Raw genomic sequence first — 27,700 nt, 5'->3', positions numbered from 1 at the left:
GCAAAGCAGGCATCACCAAAATCTGAAGTGACAAGAAATGTTCAATAATCGCTAGAAAGATCACTGGATCTGTTAATTTTGACAGTGTGAGGCTGATGTGCTTTTCCATCAACACTTGGTATGAAAATTGCCATTAGTTCAAGGTTTTTATATATTGAGATGCAGTGGCAAGTTAAACTACTGCAGGCCTAGGGCAGCAAAAATAAACAAGGTCCCCAGTCGGAGTTACAAATTTATGTGCTTGTAGTGTCCACTCTGTACAAAATGAGTCGGATGCTTCAGAAAAGAGTGAAGTATTGATAATGTATGTAGTCAATGCTCTAATGAAGGTCAGTTTTCACTGCCCATCACGTCACCTCACGTCATGTCGCGTCTAAACATTCCACAATGCATTTCAAATGGCGGCGTCCACATTGGCCATCAAATCACTGTCGAGGTTTCTCAGGAAGAAAGTTTTGATGGCCGACATCACGCATTTATCACACGATCCAGAAACGCATTTCCTTCCGATATACAGTGACATATGTATCTCCTAACTTTGTTTTGTCACACATTTTGTGTTATTTCTATTAGTTATTTTTGTTATTTGGTATAATTTGTTCCATTTTGTTGTTTATTTTGTTAAAATGTTTAATTCTATAATGAATGACAAAAGATTAATTGAAGCAGTGAGGTAGCTTACGAATTGTAGAACACGAGTGTACTTCATTACTTGCTCTATACTACATTTCTAAAGTGGACTTCTATACATACCGCTATATTATTTAATATTTTACAATGAAATGGATGGCAGTATGCATGCAACTTTAAGCGGAAGAGATACTATGGTTAAAACCAGAGTACCGGTATTAAGTGGAATATATCTGGAAGTGGTCAGGCATTTATAATGTTCGATAAAGAAATGGACTGAAACCTTCAGGCATTGCATCTGCAAACCACTGTGAGGTGCATGGCAGAGTGTACGTCCCACTGTACCAGTATTAGGGTTTCTTCCCATTTCGTTCACGTACACAGTGCGAGACGATCGAATGCCTCTGTACCTACAGTAATTATTTTAATCTTATCCTCACGATCCCTATTTGAGCGATACGTAGGGGGGTTGTCGTATATTCCAAGAGTCAGCATTTAAAGCGAGTCCTCAAAACTTTGTTCGTAGACTTTCTCGGGATATTTCACATCGGTCTTCCAGAGTCTCGAAGTTCGGTTCCTTCAGTCTCTGCGACACACTACCACGAATCAGACAAACCTGAAACCATTCGTGCTGGCCTGTACACGTTCAACATATCCTGCTAGTCCTATTTGGTATGGGTCCCACACTCCTGAGCAATATTCTAGAACCAGTCAGACGAGTGGTTTGTAAGCAGTCTCGCCTGTAGACCGACTGCACTTCCCCAGTACTCTACCAATGAACTGAAGCCCACCACCTGCTTTGCCTACAACTGATCCTATGTGATCTTTCCATTTCATATCCCTACAAAGTGTTAAACCTAGGTATTTGTACGAGTAGGCCGATTCCAGCAGTGATACTCTGATATTATAGTCATTGGGTACTACATTTTTTTCGTTATGTGAACTGCAAAATTTTACATTTCTGAGCATTTAAAGCAAGTTTACAATTGTTGCACCACTTTGAAATCTTCTCAGGATCTGACTGAATAAATATATGAATATGCAGCTTCTCTTAGATAGTACTTAATTGCAGATAACTGCATCAGCTGCAGAAAGTCTGATTTTACTATTAACATTGTCTGTACGGTTATTAATACACAACATGAACAGCAGTGGTCCCAACACATTTCCCTGGGGCACACCTAAAGTTACATCTACATCAGATGACAACTCTCCACCCAAGATAACACACTGTGTCCTCCACACGAAAAGGTCCCCAATTCGGTCACAAATTTCACTTGACACCCCTGAGCTGTGGTACCGAGTCAAATGCTTATCACAAGTGGAGAAATACTGCAACTACCCGATTACCTCGATGAAAAGTTTTCAGTACGTCTGCGAGAGAAGTGCGAGTTGGGTTACTCGTGACTGACATTTTCAAGATCCGTGCTGCCTGGCATTGAGGTGGTCACACTGTTCACAATACCTCATAATGTTTGAACTCGGGATACATTCTAAGATTCTACAACAAACCTACGTCAAGGATATTGGACGGTTGTTTTGTGGATCACTTCTACCCTTCTTGTACACGGCTGTGGCCTGCACTTTTTTCCTAGAACTGGGCAGAGTTCTTTTGTTCGAGAGATCTACAATAGATTATAGTAAGAAGAGGGCTAACTCAGCAGCAAATTCAGTATAGAATCAGAAGGATTCCATAGGGCACTAGAGCTGTCCAATTTTAAGGATTTCAGATTTTTTTCTCAACACCATTAATACTCGCTTCCATTCACCTTTTCTGTGTTATAAGTATTAAATTAGGGTAATTCGCCTGGATTTCCCTTTGTAAAAGAACATTTGAAAATGAAGTTAAGCATTTCAGCTTTTGGTTTGCTAACCTCAATTACAGTCCCTGGCTCTTTTGCTAGGGGCTGGACACAACTTTGGTGTCAGCCTTTACATATGACCAGAATTTCTTTGGGTTTTGTGAAATATCACGCTACAACATTCTGCTGTCAGTCACTGAAGGCATCACACACTGCTCTTAACAGCTGACATTTCATTCGGCATCTCTCTATCTGTAGCCCGACGCTTTGTTTTATGCCTATTACATAGTAAACTCCGTTTCTTTAGAAGTTTCTCCACAGTAGCTGTATACTGTGGAGGTTCTCTCTCATTATTAGCTGTTCTACTGGGTACGTATCCATCCAGCACATGGTCAGCTGTTCTTTTAAACTTTACCCGTAGTTCCTGTACACACTCCTGCACTGTGCTGGAAGTTTGAAGTTCTTCAGTGAGATATGACACGACTGATTTTTTATCTAGTTTCTGCTTGTTTTAGTTGTCCTTTTTACTTTGGTACTCACTGTCGCCACAACTGCATCACGCTCACTGATACTAGTTTCGATGCTGACATCCTCAAAGAAGTCAGATCTGCTTGTTGCCAATAGATCCAACACATTTCCATCACGAGCGGTGCCCCTAACTATTTGTTCTAGTAGTTTTCAGTTAAGGCATTTAGTAAATTTTCACAGCTCGTCTTATCGTGCCCACCAGAAACAGAACTAATTTTCCCAATTAACTGTCTGACGATTAAAGTCTCCACCGACGATTACAGTACGATCGGGGAACTCGTACGTGCAAGTGAACCGAAGCTTTCTCTGAAGGTTTCTGTTACATCAGGAGACGAGTCTGGTGGGTGACAGAAGGATAAAAGTATTTTACACCCGCCATCGATACTGCGCCTCGCTCCAACAATATGAAGTTTCAATTTCTATCTCAGTCGATACGACTCTTTTCTACTGCAACAAATACACCACCTCCATTCCCCAACTGCCTATCCTGTCAATATACACTCAAATTTTTCCCGAAAATCTAACCGCCATCAATTTCAGTTTTCAACCAGCTTTCTGTACCTAGTGTTATGCAACCTTCACCGCATTTCACGAGCACTTCAAACTCTGGCACTGTTGCAAACGCTTCGAGAGTTAACCGTTAAGATTTTAATACTCTCACCTGCGGGAGACATTTATTTCTATCTTACACTGATACTTCCCTGTATCGTACAAGTATCACTGTCTGGACTGGACGGAGAGCCGTCTAATCTAAAAATCGCACCCCACACACAGTCTGCTACCTGACTACTGCCGTCTGCCGTATAGGGCACACCTGATTCATTTAAGGGGACCCTGCAGTTCTCAGCCCTATAGCACAGGTCCAGGAAGTGACAGCCTAGCTTGTCACACAATCTTCAGAGTCTCCGGTTCAGTCATCCACTCGACTCGGAAACGAGCGGCCACGATCAGTTCTGCGAACAGTGCAGCAAATTGTGAGCTTCGTTAAAACTTATCACGGACCCTCACTACTACGATGCAAAGTTATTCCCGTAAAGACACCGTCACGGTGTGGCTGACAGATGTAAAGTAATCTGTAGAGATAATCACGATGTCACTTATCTTGACGCTGCCGAATAGCCACCGTGCACGTGGCTTCGTCGTCTAGGCGACGATCGATTCCTTTGCTGCTCCAGATGAAAAAGGTGTGGGTTTTGACTATTACCAGACCGACCGAAATCACGAAGCAGGAGTCCACTATTTTTGTTTAGAAAATCTCTGATCACAAAAATAAAGTACCACGTGCACTGTGGATACCACATATTTATCGAGAAACACACAAAAACAACAACTCTCGACCGCAGCCAAAACGCGAGTGGCCAAAATCACGTTGCTGACCAATGACCTCAGAGTTGTATCGACAAAGAACTTACAATTTCTGTATCGATTATTGATACTACATTTTGAAGTTGCGTGAAATATCAAATAGCATAATGGATAATTCAGTGACAATAATAATAAGAGTGAGAAAATTGTACATATAAATAATGCAAGTCAAACTTTTAGAAATAATAAAAGTTTTAATTTAAATATACTTCCAAATTTGAATTGATCGCAAGACCTACCTTATGATCATACTAAGTGATCAGTTTTCGAAAACTACTTTAATTATCGTATAATGTCTCACAAAAAAATGGGCTCTATTGGTAAGCTCCATTACAAACTAAGCACAAGTCGGGTCTTCTCAGCTGTCTATTCCAGTCACTGGAATGACCCAAGAATGACCTCAGAGCCCGGACAGGCATTTGTTCTAAAGTGTGGGATAACGTGCAGTCGGTTGGATGCTGTCCCTTCAATGGCTGCTGGAATAGGCTCTTCAGCATACTGAATAACACCCTCGAGCAGACACACTGAGGGCTCCCGGTGTCCTTTCCCGATTCTTGCAGCCATTTCTCCAAGTGGTACCATCATTCGCCGTATGTTCGAACTGCCTACAATTAGTAGACCCCTACACTTTTGCGTTTGCCTCCTCCTGACTCGGATAAAACAGGTTTCCCCACAAACAGGTGAAGTGAGTCCCACAGAGTCAGTTCCAGTGTCAGTGAAAAACTTCAACTCCAACTCGTCGGTTACGGGGATCGGTACGACACCCCGAGTCCTCCCCGGTCCCCTTCCACGTTGTACGGCAGGCCCGGATCTACCACTGACGTGCCACTTACATTTGAGTGCACAAGTAATGGCAGCTCCTGTACTTTCTGCAGAGGACACTCGACTTACAGGAGAGGACGGTACTTGAGGTACCTCCGGTACCAGTACAGGAGGTACACAGCTCTCGGCAGCTCTCCCGACGCACCGCTTTGCAGCAACTGCCTATCTTTTGACAATACTCGGGACGATTTCCAGCTGCGTATGAATGTCAGCCAATTAATTCCATGTTGGAGAACAACATTCACAGTGAGGCAGCATTTTGGCTGCAACAATGGCAAAGTATTTTGTGTGTAGTATACCTCAGACTTCTAGAAGAATATAATAATTCCAATCCCAAAGAAAGCAGGTGTCGACAGATGTGCAAATTACCGAACTATCAGTTTAATAAGTCACAGCTGCAAAATACTGAAGAGAATTCTTTACAGACGAATGGAAAAACTGGTAGAAGCCAACCTCGGGGAAGATCAGTTTGGATTCCGTAGAAATATTGGAACACGTGAGGCAATACTGACCCTACGACTTATCTTAGAAGAAAGATTAAGGAAAGGCAAACCCACGTTTCTAGCATTTGTAGACTGAGAGGAAGCTTTTGACAATGTTGTCTGGCATACTCTCTTTCAAATTCTGAAGGTGGCAGGGGTAACATACAGGGAGCGAAAGGCTATTTACAATTTGTACAGAAACCAGATGGCAGTTATGAGAGTCGAGGTGCACGAAAGGGAAGCAGTGGTTGGGAAAGGAGTGAGGCAGGGTTGTAGCCTCTCCCCAATGTTATTCAACCTGTATATTGAGCAAGCAGTAAAGGAAACAAAAATTCGTAGTAGGTATTAAAATCCATGGAGAAGAAATAAAAACTTTCAGGTTCGCCGATGACATTGTAATTCTGTCAAAGACAGCAAAGGACTTGGAAGAGCAGTTGAACGGAATGAACAGTGTCTTGAAAGCAGCATATAAGATAAACATCAACAAAAGCAAAATGAGGATAATGGAAAGTAGTCGAATTGAGTCGGGTTATGCCGAGATAATTAGATTAGGAAATGAGACACTTGAAGTAGTAAAGGAGTTTTGCTATTTGGGGAGCAAAATAACTGACGATAGTCGAAGTAAAGAGGATATAAAATGTAGACTGGCAATGGCAAGGAAAGCGTTTCTGAAGAAGAGAAATTTGTTAACATTGAGTATAGATTTAAATGTCAGGAAGTTGTTTCTGAAAGTATTTGTATGGAGTGTAGCCATGTATGGAAGTGAAACATGGACGATAAATAGTTTGGACAAGAAGAGAATAGAAGCTTTCGAAATGTGGTGCCACAGAAGTATGCTGAGGATTAGATGGATAGATCACATAACTAATGATGAAGTATTGAATAGAATTGGCGAGAAGAGGAGTTTGTGGCACAACTTGACTAGAAGAAGGGATTGGTTGGTTTACAGGTTCTGAGGCATCATGGGATCACCAATTTAGTACCAGAGGGCAGCGTGGAGGGTAAAAATCATAGGGGGAGACCAAGAGATGAATACACTAAGCAAATTCAGTAGGATGTAGGTTGCAGTACGTAAAGTGAGATGAAGGTTGCACAGGACAGGGTAGCATGGAGAGCTGCATCAAACCAGTCTCAGGACTGAAGACCACAATAACAACAACTAATGTATCAGAGTCTTGTTTACATACATATTTGTGGCAGGCTTATTTACTGTAAAATAGCGCTCTGGACTGTGTGTGAAACAGTTTTGGAAGCATCAGTGGTCAACATTTACTTGGTTTCACTAGTTCACTGCAATGAAGTTTAACTATTAAAAGCCAAAGACACAATGTAAAGAAAATTTCTAAATCTTGAAGGGAAAGGTATTGAGGACAATATCACTATTGCACAAAAATTTGCACCGAACCAGTAACTAAACTTAACCTTGAACAAATTGTTTCTCACAGGGTGTGATGGCAGGTCACAACAGTCTGTTTTAACAAAAAATTGCGTTTGAACTTTCTAAAATATTTATAAAATGCAGATTCCTCTTCCTCGGGCTCTTTGTAGAGTGAGAAATCCCCCTCTGTACCACGTAATAACATTTTTTTGGACCCACTGCACTGTTTCACACTTCTCTCTTCTTTCTCTAATATACAAGCTATCCCTGCAAGCTGAAAACCATTTGAGTCCAACAGATGTCATTTCCATACAAATGTGGTATCCAGCATCCACATATTTATGTAACCGTAATTGAACTGAACTGGCCTGAACAGTAATATACATACTCAAAGATATCGGTCGAAACTTGCAGTGTATATCAGCATTTAGCACAGCAATTATCAGGTAGAGAGCAACAAAATAAGAAAATTACCTTTTATTTTGATGCCTGAAAACAAAGCCTGTAAAATTACAGTAACAGTTTGGTCACCACAGTACAAGACACTAGTTGTTATAAATATTGCTATTGTACGTATGTTTGTGCCTTCATTTTAACAACATTCTCAATTATGTCATTTAAATTCATCTCCTTTCAATTGATAAAATGGCTCGACTGGCTAGTCATTCTAGATTCATCATTAGTTTCAGAGAAACTGCTCTCTGATGATGTGACAGAGACAAATGATCCAGAAGTATTGCACTGTAAGTGACACACAGAGTAATGATTCGTGGAAGTCCCATCTAATTATAAATTTGAAGGTTTCCTAGGCCATCAATCTAAGAGCAACTTCCACACACTTATCGATTTGTACAGAGATGCCTAAAATCTCTTTATTTCTTTCAGCACATGCTCCTTATCAATCTCTTACATTTCTACCAAATACTCCAGTGCTACAGCCAGAACATCAGCAGCTTCAAGCATAAATTTAGTTTCAACCATTTGGAACAGTTTGGCCATTTTTTCATGGTTAAATAGCATTGCAACATTTTCTTTATAATTCTGTCAATGCATTTAATCGATGATTGACGAACTTCCTGAATTGATAATCCAGCATTTATTTATTTTTATTTACAAGTCAAGTTCCATAGGACCAAATTGAGGAGCAAATCTCCAAGGTCATGGAACATATCAGTACATGAAATTACAACATAAAAGTAATAATACATAAAAATAAAATGTTTCTGAAACCGAAAAAAGTCAATCCGTAAGTTTACGTAAATGCAAACAACAATACAACAAGAATCAGCTTAAGCTTTCAAGGAAAACCTAAACAGAATAGAAGGAGTGACGCATGAGGAAACTTCACGTTTCGACTTGAACGCACGTGGATTACTGCTAAGATTTTTGAATTCTTGTGGTAGCTTATTGAAAATGGGTGCAGCAGTATACTGCACACATTTCCACACAAGAGTTAAGGAAGTCCAATGCAAATGCAAATTTTATTTTTGCCGAGTATTAACAGAGTGAAAGCTGCTTATTCTTGGGAATAAGGTAATATTGTTAACAAGAAGAACGGGAAGAGTTACTCCAAAATATAATACCATACGACATAAGCGAATGAAAATAAGCAAAGTAGACTAATTTTCGTGTTGAATGCTCACTTACTTTGGATACCATTTCAATAGTAAAAATGGAAACATTAAGGGGCTCCGGAAAGGCTCAAAATCATGAAAAGTTCAATTTTTACTTTTTTGCGTTTTCTGAATCTGCAGACTATTACCTTTTAATAGATATATAATTTATTCAATTCCGAAGAGTACAACTATTTTTAAATTTTTTTTGAAATGTGTTCTACATGGGCGTGACCCACTGTGGCGCTGTTAAACTGCTGTCAAATGGTGTTATTATTAACGTCCGTGTTCATCAGGTACATTTTAGTAATGTGAGAAAGTATGTGTTGTGGCTAACCTGTGATGGTTCAATATATATCGCTGGTGTGATTGTCGATTGTTTCATGTTTATTTACTCTGTCGTTATCTCGAAAATATTCGTAATTAATTCTGTTTCTTGAGTCTCTGTTTTGTTGAAGTATAATAATGAGTGAAAGTAAAGTTATTAGAAATCCTCTGAAGGCTTTTAAGAAAAGGAGAAATGTTGGAAAGCCAAAGGTATGTGTTATTACTGTAAACAATAAAGACGATAACCAAGTGAGTGAACCTAACCTCTCAAGTACACCTGCCCATAGCAGTCAAAGTCGGAAAGAAAATACTTCACAGAAGAAGCTTGGTTCAATGAGTGAAAAATATGAATGTTTTATGGGCGAATCGGATGTGAATGAATTATTTGATATGTCGGTTCTCAAAGGAATTTTTTCAAACTGTGTAAGATGTATTCATTGTAGTGAAGTTGGTCTGGAACTCTCCATAATAAAGCACGTAGGACTTGCTAGTGAAATACAACTGAAATGTGATAAGTGTTCATACATGACCACCTTTTGGAACAGTGTTGCAGTAACTGCAACTGAAGAAAATGGTAGCAAAATCTACGAACACAACAACGAGCGATGCTTGCTTTAGACAAGGAACACCTTCGGGCTGCAGACAGGGCTGTAAAGAGTCTAGAAATACAAGCAAGAGTAAACAGGAGGAGGAACAAGAGGAAGCTGGAGGAGGAGTTTGCAGAGGATGAAGATAATCCGTCCTATGGACCTGGAATGCACTAAAAAGTTAATCCAATCTTTGTCGCTCGATTCCCAAAACTTTTATTTTCTCATACTAATTACATGTTTTCTAAGGATCTTCCAAACATATTTGTTTCAAACTTTCAGTAAATGTTACACAGTACCTTCTGCATAATTTGACACAGCCTTTTTCCAAAAAACTGTATATTTTTGAATATATAAATAAAAAATTGCAAAAAAATGTTGTGAATTTTCATTACAATTGAAAAAAATCATCTTTAATAACTGAACTAAAATTTTGTAAAATCCCTGTGCTAAGTTGTAGCCCATATTCCAATAAATAATCTGTAAAAAGTTCAACTTCCTACTCCAATACTTTGTGAGGAAAGATGTAATTTATAAGCGTTATTTTAACATTGCAAGTATAGGGCGTTCCGGAGCCCCTTAAGTCTTTGAACAAGATCCTGAATGTGGGCTTTCCACAAAAGTTTACTATCTATCTGAACACTCAGAGAAATTTGAACTGTTCAGTTTCACTAATCTTATGTCCATACTGTGAAATTAAAACATCAGAATTTGTTGAATTTTGTGTTAGAAACTGTACAAACTGAGTCTTACTGTGATTTAGCATTAGTTTATTTTCTACAAGCCATGAACTTATGTCATGAACTGCACTATTTGAAACTGAGACAGTGTTGCACACAACATCCCTTACTACCAAGCTAGTGTCCTCAGCAAACAAATATTTTAGTTACCCTTAATACTAAAGGGCACATGATTTACATAAATAAGTAACAGGAGTGGCCCCAACACTGATCCCTGGGGCAAACCGCATTTGACCCTACCCCACTCAGATCCCACATCACAGCCGTTATCAACATTGTGAATAATGACGTTTTGCTGCCTGTTGCTAAAGTAAGAGGTGAACCAATTGTGAGCTACTCCCTTATTCCGTAATGGTCCAACTTCTGGAGCAATATTGTGTGATCAACACAGTCAAATGCCTTTGTTAAATCAAAAAATATGCCTAGCGTCTGAAACCTTTTGTTTAACCCATCCAAAACCTCAGGGAAAAGAGAATATAGCATTTTCAGTTGTTAAAGGACTTCTAAAGCCAAACCATACATTTGATGGCAAACTGTGTGATAAAAAATGATCTATTATCCTTACATACACAGCCTTTTCAATAACTTTAGCAAACACTGATGGCATAGAAATAGGTCCAAAATTTTCTACATTTTTCCTTTCTCCCTTTTCATAAAGCGGCTTTACTACTGAGTACGTTAATCGTTCAGGAAACTGATGATTCCTAAAGGAAAAATTACAAATAAGGCTAAGTACAGGGCTAACGTGTGCAGCATAGTACTTTAATAGTCTGCTAGGCACTCCATGATAACCAGGAGAGTCCTTAGTCTTCAGTGATTTAATTATTGACTAAATCTCCCCCTTGTCTGTATCACTGAGTATTTCAGACAACAACCTCAGAAAGGCATTTGCCAAGAGTATTATACGACTCCCTGCAAAAAATATATTTTTATTTAAATCACCAGCAATGCTTAGAAAATGATTGTCACATACTGTGCATATATCCGATTTATCAGTAACAGACATTTTTACTACAAACTGACTTTATATCGTCGACCTGCGTGTAGCATCATGATGCTAGTTCACATGGTATTTTTTTATTTACCTTCCCCCTTCCTTGTTTGTCAATGTTAATGCCCATATCATTGCATTTTTTGAAGCAAAAAGTGACAGAACTGTTACAATTTTAAACACGGCTGACGGCACCAAGTGTGTATAAACTTGCAACAAATGATGTTTACAGCAAATTGGTTACATGAAGTTTATTGTAATAAGCAATGGCTGGGTTTCAGTGTCACTACAGGTGTCTTCTTCAGTAGAAATAACGTCATCTAACTTTCATTACATTAACATTGTAAGCACATTCTCAAGTAATTTTTTGAAAGTTAACAGCATTGTCTGTAACAGTTCTTTCCATCACTAAAAACTCAATCGGGGTTTTAAATTTGACAAGTCTTTAATCCAAAGTCATTTTTGGGTACTGCACATATTGTCGGACTAAATTTACTTCCTCCAGTGCTGTGCGTCTAAAGTTGATGTAGGTCATAAAGATAAATATCACATGCAGCTGGAAAGAGCAAACTCGGACATCTATTAAGGTTTGCCATAGATGGATCTTTCATACCTTCCAAAGGGCTTACAATTATTTTCACATTTCCTGTTATGACTGACAATAGTATTGAGCACTCCAGCAAATACCAGGCAATTATTTCAAACTGTCCCCTATTTTTTTTCCCCCTACAAGTAATTCGAATCTATAAGTAGATGACAAAAAGAATGAAATTCTCTACAGTTCCAAAACAGGAATAGATGCGAATGCACAAACTCCACAGAGATTTAAGAAACAATTGACACAGACTGAACACAGCTTGTGGATTGACTTTTCTGAATTGTTTGTTTCACTTCTCCACGTACATCAGACAGACATGGCATCATGTTAACCTTCATCCATTCACTGCAATATCCAGACCATCTTTTCCCAGGTGTTGTTGAATATATTTTCACATATCCTCTGCAGTCTTTCCCAACATAAATAAAAAGCTAAGATGGGTTCCACAACTTCCACAATCGTGTCTTCTATACTGGCTTAACTGTAATTACAGTAAAGCTGTGTAGATGGTACAGTCATCAAAATGTTTCCTGCAGAATAGCTGCAGCCAGCTCATTATCTACATTTACATACATACGCCACAAGACACGGTATGACGTATGACAGAGCTTACCTCGTACCACTACTAATCATTTCCTTTCCTGTTCCACTCATACAAGGGGTGTTCAATAAGTAATGCAACACTTTTTCTCAGTCAATATCGGTTGAAAAGAATTCAGAATTTGGGGAAGGACATCACGGAATTTCAGCCCCTATATTTTCATGAAGTTCCAATAGCTGGCAGCACTACACATAGCCTTCAAAATGGCATCTGTAACGGACTGTTTCCATCTCCGTGACAACACGAGGCCTCACACAAGCCCACGCACCTGAGAGAAACTCTCGAAACTTCATTCGACTGTTCTTCCTCACCCGCCCTACAGTCCGTATCTCTCACCTTCCGACTTCCGTCTGTTTGGTCCGATTGGGGACACACTTCACGGGAAGCGGTACACGAATGTAGCGAGGCAATGGCTCCGATGTCGACAAGTAGAGTTGTACCGTGCGGGCTTATAGGCCCTTCCAGTAAGGTGACACGAGGTTGTCACACTGAATGGAGATCGTGTTGAATAATAGTGTTTTGCAGCTGAGCAAGTGGGGAATAATAGGGTGTACTAGAATTCTGAATAAAATCAACCTGCTTTCAGAAAAAATATCAGGACACCCCCTCTCCTCCATCCACAAACAGACAACCCAGCCCCCCCTCCACTTGCAGCCCCCTCCCCTTGTCTGCCACTGATGTAATGTACCAGATAAGGCACAATCCTCAATGACTCGTCTTCTAAGATGGTGTCAACACATCTTGTTTTTTGTACTGTCATGGCAGGGAAAATATGACAGCTGGTTTTGACAGTACCTAACTTCTTTTGCTCCTTTTACCAAAACACAGCAGAGCTTACAACAGTCCATCATGAAACATTTAATTTCTTTATTTACGTTGTTGCAAAACCCCACAACAATTCACTTGTCCCCACCTACCAACATCCCTTAAAAATTTATATTATTTTATTGAAAAATCTGTAGTTATTTAAACATCATGAAGATAAGGAAGTTTTGCATTTTAACTATATGGAAAAATACTCTTCTCTTTGCATGCTATCCTTTGCCAAAATTTTGTTTCTATATCCCAAACCGTTTTTAAGATACAGGTGAGATGTTGTGGCACGATCTGAACCAAGTCCATTTCATACAATCCATTTTGCCGAGATCTCCTCCCAAGTTTAAAGACTAGTTCAATACATTACCTGCGTTTCGTTTGCAGAAAGTATGCAACACAAACAAAACGCAAATTCATAGCAATCCTTGTTTTCCCATCCAAACTATTCAATTTTTTGCAATAGTTTACTTAATATGAAAACATCACAATAATTCTGGTTTTTAACAAAATGACAGACGTTACTTCATTACGAACCTGCCGAATGAGGTGATTAGACGAGAGAGAATCAATCTGTTTTACTCAATAGTTTGAGAAAGACTCCAAACCTCGACATTCTGTTTCGTCTCACGTTAACTGGCGTTCTCTGTGGCTTCCCGTCTTGCAGGCTGTGGTGGTACTCGCCATGTACGAGGTTTGTCCGTAAAATACGTATAAAAGTTGAATAATAACTATTTTACAATTATTCAGGTATTACAATATGGTCTCCTTCGAAGTGCCCACCCTGAGAGCGATACACTTCTGCCAACGGCGTTTCCACTGTTGATAACATTGCTGAAAGTCTTCAGTTGTGTTGTCGTTCGGTTGCCGTGTCGCTTCCGGCTCGGTGGCTTCCACATTTCCCGAGTGCCACCCCCGAAGCACCATATTGCATTTCGGGAACGTGAAGAAGTCACACGAGGCTAAATCGGGTGAATAAGGTGGGTGGTCTGTCACGGTGATTGAGCTTCGGGCCAAAAACTCGCGCACAATGAGCAACGTGTGAGCGGGCGCATTGTCGTGATGAAGGATCCATCTGCCCCCTTTTGCCAACTCCGGTCGAACTCCAGCCACACGAGCTCTGAGACGTGTCATAACTTTGACGTAAAAATGTCCCTTCACTCTCTGGCCGGGAGGGACACATTCCTTGTAAACAATGTCCCTAGAATCAAAGAAAACAATCAACATAGTCCTCACATTGGACCTCGATTTTCGCAACTTTTTTGCTCTCGGTTCTCCAGCTAGTTTCCATTCCTCGCTTTGAGATTTGAGCTCCACATCGAATTCGTAAAATCAGGACTCGTCTCCAGTGATGACTCAGTCGAGGAAGTCCCCTCGTTCCTCTGCTTCCAACCAATCCTCACAGCACTCGACCCTCTTCGCTTTCTGTTCTGGCATCAAGAGCTTCGGTATGATTTTCGCACACAATTTCTTCATTTCAAGTTTTTGTGCCAGGATTTCGTGAACGATTGTTTTGGGGATTGACAGCTCGTCAGCAATCATTCTGACCGTCAATCTACGGTCTTTAAGAACACGAGCCCGAATTCGTTCAACATTTGCATCGGAACTCTATATCTACGGGCATCCCGGGCGAGGGCCACCGTTCACTACTTCTCGGCCATCCCGGAACCTTTTTAACCAGTTGTTCACGGTCGGTTCCTTCGGAGACTTGTCTCCGTAAACTTGTTTCAGACACTCAAAAATCTCTCAGCCATTCTTGCCTAGCTTTGCAAGAAACTTGATGTTGACGTGCTGTTCCTCAGAGAGAGCTCCAGGCCGACGGCAGGTGAAAAAGGGTGACTGTCACAACAAGCTGCCGCACACGCAGAGTGCTCCGACTCGGACTGAGCGTTGATGGGATTGATTACAGCAGTAGTCCCACCTGGTGGTGACTGCAACTTTTAACAAAGACATTCTTGAACTTTTATACGTATTTTCCAGACAAACCTCGTAATGTAGTTGAAGCACAGATAGGCCCATCCTCTTCTGGACATGACCTTTATAACAGCAATCCATAGCCTTCCATATAAAAAAAATTGCCGATTTTGTTACATCTTTAAGTAATACACATACAAATTTTAACTAGTGTACATTATATTTAGAAAATAAAATACTTCCCACGTGAGTTTATAAGTGATACACAAATCATTTTATTCAGAAAATTGCAAATTTTATAAAGAGATAAAAATCTGAAAATGTGGGAACAATTTTTTTTTTTCCATTATACCTCCCCTTAAATGTGCCTGTCTGCAACTTAGTGTGTTATTATGGTAAGTAGCAACCTCTCTTCCGAGACTGTTTATATTCCTACCTGGAATTTCCATTGTTTGCTTTCACTTAATATTATTTTTTTAAGAACCTCTTCACATCATCTGTAAAATTTAATGAAACAGAATTACGAGGTTCTTGTTGCCTACCTCTGATTTATCTCTAGCACCTGAAGGACCATCTATCGAGATTGGTAATTTTATTGCTTGCTGCCTGGAAAAATTGTGGCAGTAACAATACCCCTAGCGAACCTTCACCGAGGGTTTTGGAGAGAGAAGAAATGACAGTTGTCTAGTGGAACCAGGCTCATTGTCAAAATACCAATCCCAAATGTCATCAAAGCAACAATTCTGAATGGCAAGTCAAAAAGGAAGCGTGCCATTTGATTTCAAAAGACTGGAGCTCCCTATTCATCTTGCATTCGTAATGACCATTGAATCCCAAGTCAGTCGTTTTAGGTACATGTAGGCTTTTCGAACAGTCAATTATATGAAACTTCCTGGCAATTTAAAACTGTGTGCCCGACCGAGACTAACTCGGGACCTTTGCCTTTCGCGGGCAAAGGCAAAGGTCCCGAGTTCGAGTCTCGGTCGGGCACACAGTTTTAATCTGCCAGGAAGTTTCATATCAGTGCACACTCCGCTGCAGAGTGAAGATCTCATTCTGGAGTCAATTATATGTCGCACGCTCAAAAGTGTCTGCCAAAAAAATTGTTATTGCGAAAGACAAAGACAAAAATGCTCTGTGTTCAAAAGTATACCAACAAACTTCAAATTTAATTACTGCACAAAGAATCCTTGTCTTTCATTATTTTGCACATGCAAATGTGTGTGCTTCACATGTGTGTACATACTCCAAAAGAAAAAGAGCCATCGCAACGCATGCTGGGCACAGCTCATGTTGAATAAAATCTGCTACCAGCCACAATCAAAGGTGGGTTATTTAGATCGCAGCCATTTTCAGTCTTACGCCTATCTTTAAGTAATCATACCTTATAGGTTATAAATTCTGTTTTCAAATGTAGTACACATTTTGAATGTGTGAGTTTATGTCTCGCCTGCAGGTAACAACATTTTTAGTGGCATTAATGTGTGGAAATCTGAATATGGCGGTGCAAGTGAATACTTTGGTGAGAAATGCTCAATTGTGATACGGATATTCCATCTAACAGTGAACAATTAACTCTAATCGAACGTCACAACATGAAACTGAATGTACAGTCATTTGAAGATCAGCATACGTACAAAACTGGTCCTGATTTAAATAAACCATCTCAAACAGTGATGACAGATTTTGTGTGTTCCCTTTCCTTATTTGCTGAAACTGCCCAAAGAACATTTATTTTCTTACCAGGTAGCGCACTATTGCTGTTTATAGAAGCCACTTGACACCAATTTCTCTTGATCCCCAGTCAGTTCAACATAAGGACTGATGCTTCGTGATTTGGTACTTTTGCCACTTTGTAATGCACTGTCACCCTTGGGGGTTAACCGAAGCGTCCGATTCCACCTGTCAGCTTTGACCCGTGACAAAGACGATGGCGCAGAGTTTAGTTTGTGAGAGTGGCGTGCTTGCATGTGTTTCGTTTTGATATGATTGGTGATGCTCTCTGGTGGTGTGTTTATGTGTTGTGTATTAGGTCATGCTTTTGGTTCAGTGTGTGTGTTTATAGGCAGCGCATTGTTGTGGTCGATGGTTCTCTCTGGTGGTGTGTTTACGGTTAGCGTGTTATGCGGCATATGGGGTTCATTTGCATGGTAGCATTGCATATGTGTGGTATCGGTTGTGACTGTGCTTTCAGTGGAATATTTTTCAGTGAGTGAACAATTTTGGTTTTGTTATGTCGATGTTATTGTAGTTTTGTTAGTCGTGTGTGAATTTTTGTAAATCGCTTTGATTATGTCTTTGCTAGGTGTTGATATGACTGACAAGGTGAACAGTTTAGGTTGTCGTCGATGATGGGGGACAGTGAATTGTCTCTAATAAAACTTCTTCAGCTATTCGGCCTGTTGGCTGAAGTTGTGAAGTGTTCAGTTTCTCGTGAAGAAATCGGGCTTACTAAAGTTCTGGTGTCTCGGCTAAGGGACAGCTATATGTGGAGATGTCTTAGGGATAACAGGTCAAGAGAATTGGTCAATTTTAATTTTCTAAGTTTTTTTTTTTTTTTTTTTTTTTTTGTAGGATTAAGTGTGGTGGTGGTGAAAGTTGAGACTTATGTTGTGTCAATAGTTGCTGTTGACCTATATAGGTCAAGGGAAGTGTTTGATTCCAGTGTTTTTAGTTGATTTTGGGAAGGTTGTGGTTGTTTTATTTTACTGTTTTTGTCGTTCAGTTTAGCAGCGTGTGTTTATTTTTAGTTTGCCCCCACCCAAATACCCCCAAGTTCCCTCGCTTGTCCTGTTAGTTTCATTATACTTTTGGAGGAATATGTATTTGATGGTTTTTTGATCTATTTTTGTGTTTGTTGTCATTTTTATGTAATGACGTCATGGTCGCGATATGGGAGTTGCCGTGAATGGTCATTTCCGCCATATTGGTGACGTCATTGGTCAAAGCAGATGGGTGGAATCTGACATTTCTGTAAACCAACCCTTGGCACACTAAGTTGTTTGGCTGTGGCAGCCATTAAGTTGCCTGCCTGGACAGGTTCTATAGCTTTTGCCCTTTATTTGCGCCTGTAATTTCTACTGGTTCTCATTCCTGGAAGAAGGTGCTCCAGTTACTGACCACACCAGACATTGGAACCCAAATTCACAAGCATAAAATTCCAATAGGAATTCTTAATGTAATTAATTTTGGTCACATATGTTTTGAACTCAAACCATAAATAAGACCCTGGAGCCAATCACTGTTAGGTGGTATGAAAGACTGGACCATGACAATTATTACCAGTCTTCTATACCTTACCTTAAAATTAACAGATGGGAATGATGATATTTTTAAAGAGTCTTCTGTTCTTAAACTCTAGTTATCACACCCAACAGACAAGAATTAACTGGTGAAATTGTAAATGATGTTTCTCAGAAAATCATTAAGTGGTTCTCTGCAAATGGGCTCTCATTAAACTTTGACAAAACACAATACATACAGTTCCACACAGTAAATGGAATGACACCATTAATAACTCCAGACTTCGATCAGAAATTGGTAGCTAAGGCAGAATATTCTAAATTTCTAGGTGTATGCATTGATGAGGGGTTGAACTGGAAAAAACACATGGGAGATCTGCTGAAACGTTTGAATTCAACTACTTATGCTATCAGGGTCATTGAAAATTTTGGCGATATACATCTCAGTAAATTAGCTTACCACACCTATTTTCATTCTCTGCTTTCGTATGGCGTCATATTCTGGGGTAACTCATCATTGAGTAAAAGAGTGTTCATTGCACAAAAGCGTGTAATGAGAATAATTGCTAGAGCTCATCCAAGATCATCCTGCAGACACTTATTTAAAGAGCTACAGATCTTCACTGTGGCCTCACAATATATATATATATATATTCACTTATGAAATTTGTTATTAACAATCCGAACGAATTCAAAAGTAATAGCAGTGTACATGGCTACAACACTAGGAGAAAGGATGATCTTCACTACTCAAGGTTAAGTCTAACTTTGGCTCAGAAGGGGGTAAATTATGCTGCCACAAAAGTCTTTGCATCTTAAGTCTGACAGATAGCCATATAGCATGTAAAAGGAAATAAGAATTTCTTAATGGCAACTCCTACTCAGTAGATGAATTTTGGATATAGTAAGTGGGTAATTTCCCCAACAGCCACAAAAAATAAATAAATAAAAAGATTAAGTGTCATGTAATATTTTGTGTAATGTAATATCTTGTATTGACACCTTTTATTAATCTGATACGTTCCACATCATTACGAAGTGTCGTATTCATGATCTATGGAACAAGTACCAATCTAATCTAATCACTGATATCTTGTTGTTCAACTGAGGAAGAAAATACCAGTGTTAGCCACGAAGGAAAAAGTAAGCAAGCAGCCAAACACTGGTATTACCAACAGCCAAAAGAAGAACATACCTAACACTGGTATCGTGTACTTCAGTTCATCTACGAATTAAGTATTGCGAAGAAAACTATAACTCTTCCATTGGTATCCTGTAGGTCAGATGACATTACCTATTGTGGAGGAAACCACAAACACAGTATCTCATTTCCGGTCACATGAATATTAACTGATGGGCAGAAAATGACACTTAACACTGGTATCCTATACAGATCAACTGAAAAATAGGATATTAGTGTTACCCCCAGCAAAAAGAATGACAAACCTGACGTGTCTTATTTATTACGGCACTGCAGTAAAGTAAATGGTACACAAATTCCTTAAAACAACAAATGAAACACACACACACACACACACACACACACACACACACACACACACACACACACACACACACACACACACACACACACACACATTCTTTCTTCCTTTCTTTTAAGGGTACATTCATTCATTCAAATTTAGAACTTGACACTTCGTTTCCAAAGCTATGCAATTTACTATTGAATTTAACTGAATTTTATCTGATCCTGTAAGATTACATTGTGTACAGTAAATGTACATGTAATACAGGACGTGTCAAAGTAGTAACATTCATTATCACTTATTTTTCTACCCCTTTAGCTTTTATTACATAATTGATAATGAATAACAAACTTTTTCAATGTGAGAGTAAGTTTCTTCGGAAAGTTGTCAAGTACACTACGTTGCACTTTTTAGACAGACTACTTAGTAGACTGATACCAGAGTACTGGGGTCCTGTTCTAGCATTGCCAGTCGGTGGGGTATGCTCCGTACTTCATTCTTCCTTCTTGTATTGTGGGTGTGCACACTAGCATTTGTAATCCAGTCCTCACTACCTTTTGTCATGTGCATTATTGTTTTGTATATATACAATGATGAAGTTAAGATACCTAACTTCTTGAAGCAGTTAGGTCTTTCTACTTAAAATGGTCCTAATTGCTTTTTTTTTGTAATGTGAACACTCGTTTTGTCTCTTGTTTGAGTCCCCCCCCCCCCCCCTCCCAGTCACTCCATACAGTAAGTATGGTTTGAAAAGTCCATGATACACTGTACACAGAAGGTTGTCTTAATACTGTGATGGCTGCATCATTAAGAATATGACAGAGCTCAGTTTCTTACAGACATTATTAATATGTTTTTTTTCCCCCATTTCAGTTCATTATCCACAAGAATACCTAAGAATGTAATAGATTCTAATTCTTCCAGCCTTGTTCCATCAACCTCTAAATCCACGTCTACAGCCTGCTTGTTTTTAAACACTGCATACATAGTCTTTAGATTTATAAGAAGTTCACTTTCCAACAGCCATTGAGCTGTGACATTTGCAGATATGTATGCTCTGCTCTATGACTCAAAAATAAAATGTCATCTATGAGTTAAATATGACATCAATGGACAAAGCTAATAAGTTTTGCACCATTCTTCAGTTGACATAACATTTTCCTTTGCAAAAAATATTGAAAACTGGTCTCAGAACACCAACAATCACTTCATAGTTTACTCTTCCACTAGAACAAAGCTGTGTTGAGGACCTGCTAACCTACAATTTTGCCACATTGTAAGGCATTAGACTTTCACATCCACGCCACAGAGAATGGTCCTACTGTCTACTACTAATCGAAACTCAGATAAATGTGAAGGGCTGTTTCTTCTACCTTAACACTTTACCATCTCTAAGCCCAACATATCCCTCATTACAGATGGATGGTGAGCCACCTCCCCCCCCCCCCCCCTCCCCTTGTTCTTCAAAGTAGCAAATGGAAAGCTGCAGTTCACAAAATGGAAACCAAATAATGTCGCAGCAGTTGAGATGTCAGTTGATAATGTGTAGTATCACTACATTATGAAGACTTGTGCATAATGTGAAGATGGACTGGTAGTGAGGTATGACTGAACAGTGAAGCACCAGCCTTTTACTTCTTAGCAAACAAACCCCTGCACACTAGGGGTGAACCAAATGAGGTCTTGCTGTTTTAAGTGGACTGACCCCTGCATTTGCGTGGGTGGAGGTTCCCATCTCCATCTGACCATCCAGATTTAGGTTTGTGTCATTTCCCTAAATTACCTCCAAGTCAATTTAAGGATTTTTCCTACTATTAGGCTAAGGCCAGTCACCTGCCCCATCCTTGTGAAACTAGACCAGTAAGAATGTAACTGCCTCTCTAACCTATACGGTGTTGTTCTTAAATTGCACTGCTGTACATGTACAACACCCTTGCAACAATAATCCACCAATAAATAAAACAAAGAATGTTCACCATAATGTTGGGTTATGTTAATTATTTTTAGCTACCTTTTCCACAGTGGACCATTTCACAATACACTCGAGGCAGGTGGATTTGTAGAGGAAATAAAGAATTAGGCACACGCAAGCTTAGTTAACAACCAGTTATCAGAATATGAGAAATGTACTAGAGCACAAACTGCATCAGCTTTTTTAGGGACAGCAAAGAGAGAAGCCCACCAATTACAGTGCATACAGAGGTGTTTAAACAGGCATTCTTCCCACAATCACAACTGGAATAGGAAGAAGGCCTGATACCTGGTAAGGTAGGAGGTACCCTCTGCCATGCACCTGTGTATACTAATGACAAAGAGCTCCACCTTACTGGCGAGTGTCAATGCTGAGACAATACACCGTTTCAAAGAATGTCTTCTAGCAACGACAAAAAGCCATGGTATTTAGATATTTCCAAATGACCAGAAACCCGAGGTTTTCACGACACTTGTCACTTTTCTCTAGCAACAGAAAGTGACTGGAAACAGGAAAATGTGTATGAACTTTGCATAACTAAGAAACATTCTTGTTAATTTCTCAACTAATTTTAAGTCAAACGGATGTATGACAAATACAAACTCTTTGAAGTTATGTACCAAGATGATACTGCCCGTCCTGATAGAATACGCAAGTCCAACTACTGCTATCACATATTTCATCGGAGTGTTGGTAATAATGTACTGGGTCATTCCATGTTAAAGAGACTTTGTGACAAAAAAATTAAAATGACAATATTACAAATATAACCTTAAAAATGCCAAGTTAAAAGTACATTTGTTCATTGCAAAATAATCATGAATATGAAAAAAATAAATTTCTACCTTCACTAAGTGTTTAAAGTGCACTACTCTATGGCACCACAGAGGTATGCTTTATGCTATTTCCAGATGAGTATTAGTTGTGTTATCTATGGCTGATTGTTCTATTGTTGCAAAGAATATTGAAGTCAACATTGTTATAGCTCATAATAATTCGTTTTGTTGAAGTAAGCTAATTGCATTTCTTTATTTTGTTAGTTTTATAACATATATGCAGCTTGTAACACCCGTAACAAAAATGATACAAAAGTTTAATTTGTAATCTAGTAAATTTGTTCTGTACAATACCTTTCTGTAAAAGTGAGGTTATGCACATGTTTTACAATATCATACCATTACATGGCATTTTGAAATCTTATTTAACACTCTTAGAGCTGTTACGGGTGTTACTAATTTTCGTTTCGGGTGTTACTTAACACATGCATAACACCCGTAATTTGAATTGGAAGGTTTAATGCCACCTTCATCTTTAGTAGGCCTAGGCCCTACATTTAAATTATAACCAAAGGGTATTATTATGAATGAAAAAAGTTTTTAACTATGTTTATTACATATGAAAACAGTTTTAAGCATGAAAACTAAAATTTTTATTCCTCTGCATACATTTTTTAAGCACTACCCTACATTATAAAAGTTAATTAGAGCATTAACCTGACTCAACTGATGTTCTCCTAAAAAGTTAATTAAGCCCAAAATTCTTTACATATAGTTTATGTTTTCCATTCTAACTTTTCCAAGAACAATATTTATAACCTCAGTTTTAAAATTTACATAGGCCCAGTAAACTGCTTATTGAGGCAAATTCTAGTCATTCATAAGAGCCTATGTTTAACAATGTACTGTGCTGGGCAGTTCAAAAATAAATATACTTAGTCCAATCTATGTTATTTTGAGAGAGACTTTGGATTGACAGTCTAGTGGAATTTTTTTGCCAGTTCACATGGTAAAGGCGCCATGGATGGCATTGGAGGTGTGCTGAAGAGGAGCATGTGGACATGCTGTTAGATCTAGGAAAATTATTATTAACAACACAATTGAGTTTTATGACTACACTCTGAAGAATTTTTCTAAATTTAAGGTACTATGGGTTGATAAGATAGGAGCATAACATTCCTATTTTGGATGAAAGGTGGAAAAATTTACAAGCGATTCTTCAAATCCAGGGCTGACATCACTTTTGGCCTTATAACACAACTGATTTGCTGGTTTCAAAAACAGCAGAGTCATTAATGACAAGGGTGTCATTTCTGACGACGCCAAAGTTAAAACATTACATGCAAAAAGATGCATAAACTTCTATGAAGTGTGCAGTTCTGATGATTCTGATCAGGAGACTGCTTCACTATCTGAATCACAAGACAATATTGGAAGTGCTTGTGAGTTAAGCCTAACTAATAAAATTGAAAAGTCTGATTTAAAATTTGGGTTATTTGTCTTGGTTGACATTGCAAGTGATAAAAAGAAGCCAACCCTATCCAAAAGTCAGTACTGTTACTTGGGAATCTGCCAGAGTGAGGTTGATGAAGAGGAGGATGTGAAAATAATCTTTCTGAAGTCAGTAGGAAAAACTAAAACACTTTTTAAACTAGATGAAACTGATGTTTGTTTTGTGAAATTCAGTCAAGTACTATCTAAGGTAACACCAGAAATCAAACAAGGTAACCGTTCGTACTTTGAGTTCAATTTTGAGTTGGATGTTGCTGAAAAAGATTATTAAATGAAGTTTTTAAACCTATCAACAATAAGAAAACATTTTTGTCATAAATTTATTAGGCCTACAAAATTAGGTTATGTAAGCAATGATATCTTGGCCTAGTTGTACTATAAAATTGTAACAAAATTTTTTGTGTGATAAATAGCTTTATCCTTCAAATATGTTTTCTTAAGTACATACTTTTATTCCAAATAAACTACAGTACTTCTTTTACTTTGATGCAATTGTAAGAGGTAGATTTATTCCTCAAGAATCAAATCTGATGCATCTATGTAACACCCGTAACATTTAATGTAACACCCGTAACAGAAAAAAATATATATATACTGAGTTATGATGTCCAAAAAAATAAAAATTTATATTTCAAAATAAAATTTGGGGCAATACCTCTTAACAGTTGTTTTACAAGAATAAAAGCTTCATCAAGTTTGCAGAAATTAGAGAGTTCCCTAACTCATAACAGGGGCCAGGTCTACTTTTGGTAACACCCGTAACACTACTTTTTTGATTAATAACCAGGAGAATAATAAAACAATTCCAGTATCAACATTTGTCACATGAAATATAATGTAAGCCTTAAAAGTTTTCAGTATTAAATTCAATAAATATTATTCCTTACATTATTTTTCCTGATTTTAAGGTGTGTACATGTAACACCCGTAACTATGGAATTGCCCTACTGCAAAATTGTGACTTGATAACTAAATTTGTAAGCCAACGATTATCTTCCTGTGTTGTCACGCAAATATTAAACTAGCAATATGAAATATGCAGTGAACTACTTGATAAGCTTAAGGAATTTGCTGATTTGCTCACAGTACTGGTATAGAGGCACTAGTCACTTTCTAATTTACTCGACTAAGTTTTGATGTCATATGTGTGAACAGCATTCAAATATTATGTCAGCTTACTGTTAATACTGTATACAGACAGTTTCTAGGTTTCTCATGCTTTTGTTCCATATATCTCGTCCATTCTGCATCCCTGATGGAACTCATTTTCGATGGGAGCTAGGGAACACGTTGAAAAAAATAACGAATGAAAAGGGACGCGTTCTCACCTTATAAACAGGAGCGAAATCAACCAGTGGGTCTTCCTTCCCGGCAACACGAGGAAGCGACAAATGGGCTAATAATTAACGTTCACCAATGTTCACTTCCTGGAATAGGGTCGTGTTCACAGGAACTGTTGACATAAGATGAGGCACTAGAATCTTCATTACCACATACATCAAGTAAACTGAACATTTTAACACAAATTAGTGTGTTATGACAAATCATTCACGAGTCTTACCAATTCATGTAACTGCCGTAACTATAAATTGCCAGTAGACATTTAAGTATCACAATTTTGTTTTGAATTTTATCGAGCACATCCGACCACACACGCTTACAAGACGTAAATTATCGACAAGCCGGTCACAAGCGTAGCACTTCTGGTCTAGTGATTCTCAATTCTGTCTTTTCTGTCGGCTTTGACCAATAACGTCAATCGTCATGCATTAGTCAGAGATAGTAATGTCTTCACTTCGAGGCATAGATAATAAAACAGTTCTGTGTCCCGGATAAGCGCTATCATTGTACATTAAAATAATTATTCGTAATGATATTGAGGTAATTTGGAGTATTAGTTTGTTATTGTAGAAAAATTTTTAGTGTCTTATTTTCGTTTATAGGAATGGATTTGTTTGTTTGTGGGTATGGAACTTTCGTTACTGTCTGTCTAGGTGAGCTTCGGTTATTCCTCGATATTTCCGTGTGGTAAGTTCACTTTTCCATTTGCTTCTTTCACTGTATTTCACTATTTTGACATATTTCACTGTTTTATTCCACCAATATGTGTATTTTCGTGTTGTAAAGTACGTAATAGAAATTTCTCAGCTGTCGATCTTCTTTCGTTTCCCAGCACTAGTATCAGTACGACATTTTCGAATGTGTACTTGCTATATTACAGGCTAAACCCCCGGCACAACTAAAATTTCTATCATGTCCTTCACTTCGCATTAACACTGACGACACAACGAAAATTTGTATCCCATCCTTCACTTCGCCTTTAACTGACACTATATATGTCAATTGGCGAGCAAGATACAAATGTTGCGTATAGCTATATAGCTCAAGTAACGAATGGGATACCATTAGCTTCCAAGGCAACAAGGAAACTGTACCCCAAAGTGAAGTACGGGATACAAATTGTACATGTGTCGTCTTCTTGTCTCCGTGTAGTACAATTGAGGTACAGTTGCGAATGTAGCGTACGTCTATTTCCACCGTTTCGTCACCAGTGTACATATATAGAGGTCAACGGAAGTCTGGTATACATATATTACATACGTAGGTCCTTCTGTCATCAGTGGTACTGATATGTACATAAGAAAAGACTGTTAGTAATAGACTAAATAAACAACACATCTACAATTTGTATCCTGTATTCCACTTAGGGTTTACTGAAGAGGAGGATACATCGTTCAAGTGAAGAACAGGACAGTAATGCTGGTGAAAACGAGGAAATCGACTTATGACAAACTCGTATTCCGTACTGTACTTAAGCAACACACTTCGGATGAGCTTTTAATTTGTATCGGGTTTTTCATTTATGGTTAGTGAAGCAGGGGATACATAGTTCAAGTGAACAACAGGACAGCAATGCTAGTTGAAATTAAGAAATCGACATACGCTAAATTTGTATCCCGTACTGCACTTAAGCAATACAGTTCGAAAGAGTTTCGACATACAACTGACGTACATGTAACTTGATGTCTTCTTTGCTAGTAATATATTTCATTCATGTATTTCCATTGTATTTTGCGGAGAAATACTAAGATACAAACACGCGATATCATTAACGTGAAAATACTACTAGCCCTTATATATGTGAAGTACAGTCTTTCTGTCTTGCATTCCTTTGTTTCTGAACATTCTTCTCAGCTCTTTCATCTTTATAATACATGATTTCTGGCCAATTCCGAAGCCATTGGTCAAAGCCGACGGGTTGTATCCCCTGCTAAACTAGACCTGGACTTTTTGTGGGCAAGTTTTAAGAGTTCCGCATTAAATACATTCTACAAGCATGCATTTAAATGCACATTTGGTCCTGTCGCAAACATACGTGTACAAAGATACCGCGGCACAAGAAAAAGAATAATCAAATTTCCACTCTTCTGTTGCCTTGATAACATTTAATTCATTTCTTTCCATCCCACGGGGACTTGCGACCAAAGATGAATTACCTATGTCTGCGAAAATCCTATCC

At 38.6% G+C, this 27,700-nt stretch overlaps 1 long non-coding RNA gene across 1 annotated transcript in view; it reads right to left on the bottom strand.

The window, feature by feature from the left end:
* The window catches only part of LOC126442996 (uncharacterized), a 29,219-nt gene extending 3,283 nt beyond the window's left edge, over positions 1 to 25,936 (bottom strand). The window contains exons 1-2 of the long non-coding RNA XR_007581801.1: positions 25,742 to 25,936; positions 25,509 to 25,633 (exon numbers count right to left, since the gene is read on the bottom strand). This is a non-coding gene — a long non-coding RNA (uncharacterized LOC126442996). The remainder of the gene's footprint in view (positions 1 to 25,508; positions 25,634 to 25,741) is intronic.
* Between the last annotated feature and the right edge of the window lie 1,764 nt (positions 25,937 to 27,700).

This window comes from Schistocerca serialis, unplaced genomic scaffold (assembly GCF_023864345.2).
Source record: "Schistocerca serialis cubense isolate TAMUIC-IGC-003099 unplaced genomic scaffold, iqSchSeri2.2 HiC_scaffold_1420, whole genome shotgun sequence".
Taxonomy (NCBI): Eukaryota; Metazoa; Arthropoda; class Insecta; order Orthoptera; family Acrididae; genus Schistocerca; species Schistocerca serialis.
Note: the sequence above shows the minus strand (reverse complement) of the source record. Positions and strands in the feature narration are given on the sequence as shown.